Source organism: Octopus bimaculoides, chromosome 2 (assembly GCF_001194135.2).
Source record: "Octopus bimaculoides isolate UCB-OBI-ISO-001 chromosome 2, ASM119413v2, whole genome shotgun sequence".
Taxonomy (NCBI): domain Eukaryota; kingdom Metazoa; phylum Mollusca; class Cephalopoda; order Octopoda; family Octopodidae; genus Octopus; species Octopus bimaculoides.
The window spans coordinates 181,019,857-181,026,570 of record NC_068982.1 but is presented as its reverse complement, the minus strand read 5'-3'; positions in this window follow the sequence as shown (position 1 = coordinate 181,026,570).

The window sequence follows — 6,714 nt, the reverse complement described above, 5'->3', positions numbered from 1 at the left end:
ATTTCTCTCTCTCTCTCTCTTTCCTTCTCTTTATCTCTCTTTTACGTTCTCTTTCTCTTTCTCGTTCTCTCATTCTTTCTCTCACACACACACTCTCTCTCTCTCTCTCTCTCTCACACACACACACACACACACACACACACACTCCCTCGAAATATGAAATACTCATGGCTTCAGTACTGGCATTCTCCAAACAGCAGTGGTCAGTTTTTTGCACTGGATGTTCGTTCTTGGCATATCCTGCAATTCAAAAGTAAATAAAACATGTAGAAAATTTGCGCCGCGCCTGCCTAGGAGGTTGGTAAATTGTTGTATATGCACAGTTATTTTCTTCAAAATTAAATATATTTCACAAATTATGTATTCAATAATAAGAAATTACATCGCTTAAAACATTTTACAAAAATATTCTTTTTTAATTATTAAAGACTCTTAACTCGTGTAGCGTCTTGGCAATACATTAATCATTTAAACACTCATTTGAAAAAAATATTTCACGATTTCCTTATGTCTTAAAACATTTATTTATCCATTCATCGTTTATTTACTTATTACAACCCTGTTCATTTTATTCATTCTGATTTCAACTACTTTTCTTAGGTATATCGTAATACTGAACTCGTTTACGGGGAACTTCCACTAGGAACCATTATTTATAGTTTCTTTATTTTGTTTCTTTTTTGTTTTGCTTGTTTTTGTTTTGTTTCTTTAGTTTCAATTACCTTGATTTAATGGCAATCTAGAAAATATTTTCTTTCATTCCTCCAAATAATTTGATGTTTTTCCTTCAGTCACGCATTCACAATTTTACAAGAAACCTTATTCAGATAACGGGTTTAGATTCACATATTTTATTTAATAAACTTATCTATCCTTTCTAAACAGACGTACTGAGTTATATGATAACGTTTACATTAACCTTTAAATAACTATATGTCACAAAGCATATACTATACAGCCACAAAATTGAATATATGAGCAACTAAGGACTTTACACTGCAAGCACTACTCATGAAATTAAAACTACAGAGTAGCCAACCAACAAATAAACAAGGAGCCCTGCGAAAGCATCAACCTTGACCTAATTAGGACAGCAACTGTTGTGAATTTTAGGTCAACCACACAAGCCTACACACGGATCAGATTTCATCTTCTAAATAATCCCCACCACCTAAACACTAACTAAAGAAACAATTAACTCCACCAAGTTCGCTTCAAAACTAACTAAATGGATAAACCTTAATGAATGAGGCTGCACAGAATATCATGCAAAGTTTTATCTGCAACAGCCCGTAATCTGTGAACTAGTAAGACATGTACGTCATAAAGATAATAATAATAATATATTGTACAAAACTTTACAATAACAGGAAAGAAATTTCAGTAAGAACAAGCTTCCATGTCCTATATAGATATAATTATTGCTAATATATACTCCAGAAAATACCATCCATTGAAGCAAGTACGAAAATACTCATGGGGAAATTTGAGAGTGACTGACAGCTAACAGTAGTCATAGATATTAAATACTGATTGATGAGGTTAGCTGTAATCAGGAACATAACTAAGAGCCACAGCGGTATCCGCCGGGATTATTTATCCCTCGAAACTCACATTATAAAATACAATTTATATGCAGCAAATAAATGGGAGAAGAAAGCCAGTATATGGTATGGCTCTTTATTCTATCGCTACAATGTAAGGTACAACTTCACTTTAGTGATGCTTGTGTTTGTGCCTCTTGGATTCTAAATTGCGGATAATCTATATATGTATATATTATTTTTACTTTTTTACATATTTCATTCAATTGACTGCGGCCATAGATACACATATGCATAGATTTATACATACATACATACATACATACATACATACATACATACATACATGGATGTGTATATACAATTTGATGTTTAGATTATCGAACGTAAATTACAACATATATGATGAGGAAACGATGTGCCGCATGCAATCAAAGCAATAAATCTGATAATTATTCGATACGCTGATTAGTCTATATTTCCTTCGAATGTGTTTCTTTGTAGTAATAGATGTTTGTACCGAGGTTATTGTTCAGAATTTTCGTGGGAATTAACTCATAGGGTGACACCTGCAACACATAGTTAGCAAATATTATTTGCTTATGTTTTATACTTGTGCAATAGCTATGGTTATCTGAAATAGAACAAATGGCAACATAAGAAGTAGCTACACATGGATTTGTAAGAGACGTTTCAGTATTAAAGCATTTGCTGAGGAAGTAATTTAAAAATATCTAATGAAAACATATTCACGTATTTGAACCATCACCATTAAATAACTGCCAAATCTCCAACAGCTCACACACTAATCTCATAAATAAATGTTGGTTCACTTCAGAATGCAGTTAATTATATACAATGTGGCGGGATCGTCCTGACTAGAATGTGTTTTATTAATAAACATACTCAATGACTCTAAACGTAGAAATAAATAACAACAGCAACATCGACCGCAGGTGTTCAATTTCATATTTCAATTAATAAATCTATTCTGAGTGATAATTCAAAGGATTGTGAGTTAAACCTTTGTAAAAAAGAAACATGGCGAAATATACAAAGGCTTCATGTCGTTACGAAATAAAACAAGCTGAATAAATATTAAAAGTTTTAGTGTTTACTGGGTATTAGATGAAGAGAGAGGTTGCTTCAACCATGGCGAAGTCTTCTCATATTCATCAAAGTCAACGTTGTTGTATGAGAATTAAATTAGACAATACCATGTTTGCCGTTTTTTGACAAATACTCAGTGATTCATTAGCGGTCTTCGTACGGACATATTTCTATTCTATCCTATGTTTTATTCTGCTGAGACATTTTGACTATTATTCACACGCAGAATATGTACAAAAAAAACTTTAAAATTCAGAATATAATTTTTACGTTTTATTAAGTATTTATACTATTTCGGGTGTGATTCATTTAATTCTAACCATCCCCTTACTGTTTATTTCTGTGCGTAATGAAAGAAAATTAATATTTAATGATATGCCATCGAAAACGAACGATGCCAGAATTAAAAAAAAAAAAATTGCATGCATTTCACTTTTCTGTGATGTAAACGTATTTTGTTGCAGTTGCAAATATTAGGTTGACGGTAATTTTCTTACGTAGAAGTAAAAACACAATAAAATCATATTAGAAATGTGAGAATATCTGAGAATAAACTAAATAGAATAAAAGAAGACAGTTAAATAAGATATCATTCAACTACGGTAGTAGTTGAATAATATTCTTAAGGGAGCAATTTACTCACATGCAGCATTTTTCAGAGCTTGTCGCTAATTCAGTTCTTAACCAAATTGAAAGCTGCTAACATTTTTGAAGAGGACTGGAGCCTAGCTATATTTTGAAACAACAAATTGAGATTTGATCTAGTACTAAAAAAGGTTACATCAAAATTTGTAGCAACGTTCTAGAAGAGTAAGTAACGCCTCTAATCAAGTTTAGATCTAAATAACTTTTTTTTATTTTAAAAGCAAAATATATTTATCTTCGCTTCAAGGATAGAAGAAATCATGAAGAATTTCGTAGTTTTGGTCCCATGCAACAATAATTTGTATCAAAAAGTTGTGAGGTAAAATATCAGGGAAAAATATAAGCAAAGCAAAAAATTGGATTTAAGTATAATTATTTTTTTTTTTTTTAAATACAAACAGTATTTTAATTTAACTTTAATGATAGAGCTCAATTCGAGGAATTTCATGGTATCAATCGCATGCAACGAAGTTGTAAAATAAAAAGTTATGAGTGTTTGTTTCTCAAATTTGAGGGTGATAATATAGTTCCATACCTATTTCATGAATATAGTCTCATAAGGGAACTTTTAATATATGTCACCGGTGTCATTGAGGTGAGGAAAAAATTATCAAAGACACCGCTAATTGACACATTTGACACATTATTAATTACCATAATAGCATAGTCTGGAAAATTAGGGATTATATGGAAAAATTCGAGCAAGAAACATAATATTCTTAAAATTATGAACGTGGAAAATTACAGGACAAGTTATTACACTTGGAAAAGATCGGGACAACTTAGTACATCTAGTAAAGTACAGAATAAGATAATTTTTACATAGAATATTGCAGCTACAACTCAAATTTGAATTTTAAAATTGTTTACTTTATTTACATTTCACGGTTATTTGTCCTCATTTTCTTTGTTGTTAACACAACGTTTCGGCTGATATACTCTCCAGCCTTCATCAGGTGTCTTGGGGAAATTTCGAACCTGGGTTCTCATTCCTAAGATATTTTTCGATGTAACTATTATTATTATTATTATCATTCAGGTCACAGCCTGCAATCGAGCTCGGAATCTTGGAGTTTGTAGCCTGCGCTCTTAACCACTACGCCATATGCCCGTGGGAGCGTATATCAGCCAAAACGTTGTGGTAACAACAAACAAGATGAGGACAAATATCCGTCAAATGTAAATAATGTAAATGATGTACATAATTCCTTGTCTCTTAAATGTAGAACTGTGAAAAAATATTTGATTTTAATTTATAAAAAGTAACGTTATGATTAAAATGGTAGCATGACTTTGATAAAATATTGACACACTAAAATGCTTAAAAAATGAGATCTAGAAGTACAATGTATAGATGAAGATTTATGCAAAGTAAAATAGTATATATTGAATGCAAATTTATTATGTAAAATATAGACATTGGATCAAGATTAAAAATATGAAGATTTGGGAAGATTTGGTAACAACAAGCAAATTTTAATGTGAATGTGTTGTTATATGTAGATTTTATTGTAATATAAAACTAATTTTTGTATTATACCATTAGTTGTACTAACCAATGATGTACTACTATTATTTTTTATAACTTATTTTCAGATTACTAATTATTAAGTAAAAATGTTTAAAATGAATTAAAGTGCAAAAGATATTTTATTTGAGTTTTATTTTTATATTTAATAGAAGTAAGAAGTAATAAGAAATAGAAGCAGTAACTTGTAATAAAATGTTTACTCTTACTAAAAGCTAATATTTTCTAAGTGTAAATATTTTATTTGAAATGTTATCCTAAGCTGCAATATTTTAAGTAAAAATTCTTTTGTTCTGTACTTTACGAGATGTCATAAGTTGTCCTGAACTTTTCCAAGTGTAATAATTTGTCCTGTATTTTTACAGGTTTATAATCATAAGAATATCCTTTCTCTTGCTCGCATTTTTCCTTGTAATAATGTATGAACGTTCATTACTATAATTTATGCTGGAGTGGAGGCGCAATGGCCCAATGGTTAGGGCAGTGGACTCGCGGTCATAGGATCGCGGTTTCGATTCCCAGACCGGGTATTGTGGGTGTTTATTGAGCGAAAACACCTAAAGCTCTACGAGTCTCCGACGGGAGATGGTGGTGAACCCTGCTGTACTCTTTCACCACAACTTTCTCTCACTCTTACTCTTACTCCCTGTTTCTCTTGTGTCTCTAATTCAAAGGGCCAGCCTTGTCACACTGTGTCACGCTGAATATCCCTGAGGATTACGTTAAGAGTACACGTGTCTGTGGAGTTCTCAGCCACTTGCACGCTAAGTTCACGAGCAGGCTGTTCCGTTGATACCAAGAATAATCTATGCTGGATATGTCTGAAGTGAATATGTTGACTAAGGACATGTAAATGAAATGAATGTTGCACATGTAGGAAAAAACAAAAACAATTATAGGATATTGAGGAATAAAAGACAGTCTTCTATTTTTGCTTCTCCTAAAACATTTTTCAGTAGTCCCACTAATAAATAAAGCTGTAATTGGCCTCTATTTTAGACGCATCGCCAGCAATTGCTTTGAAGTTGCTAATAGATTGCACTGACGTGAGTACGTCACTCTGCAATCATCTATATTGTTTTATATCATCGAGTAATCCCTCGCCATATCGCGGTTCGTCTATCGTGGTTTATTATTTAAGCTTATGTCGATTCCTCCGTGGTGTTGTTTTGCATTTATAATAAAAAATATATATACAAGTTATTAAAATAACAAAATAAATATACCGTACATGGATCTTCATGGTTTTCGTCACTATTTCCGATTACCTTTAAAAAAATTATTTAATGTATCATATAGATGTAAGTTTTGTTACCGAATCACAATTGATTTTTCATGTATTCCAGAAATGTTTTTGCAAAAATGTTACAGATGTTCAAAGTTTGACCATTTGCAGAATTTTCAGCCAATCAGAATGCAGCGCGTTAGCTGCCACTTCCCTCATCGGGGAGGGGGGCATTGGAATTTCAAAACACTGCTAGAAATAACAGTCAAACATTAAAATATGCATGAGCAATGTTAACATTAAAAAATTCGCGAGGAAATTAAAGCTACGAACAAAGAAACCAACAAGAGTCGCTAGAAATAGCAGTCAAAACATTGCTTAAAACAGACAGGTATTACTTTAAAAGATTCAAGAACAAAAGATTTCATAAAACGAATTATTTTTCTCGTGAGATACAAGAAAGATAATTCTCCTCCTTGTGCACATGCTCAGCATCTTTAGTTACTAAGGAAATAGAAATTTTAGCCACGGTTTTGTGTAAAATACTCGCTTCTGATTGGCTAAAATACCCAAATTTTGCAAATTTTAAAGGCTAATAGCTTTTTAATTAAATTGTAAATTGTGAAAGGAAACCACAAAGATCTCAGTATGGTACTGTTTCT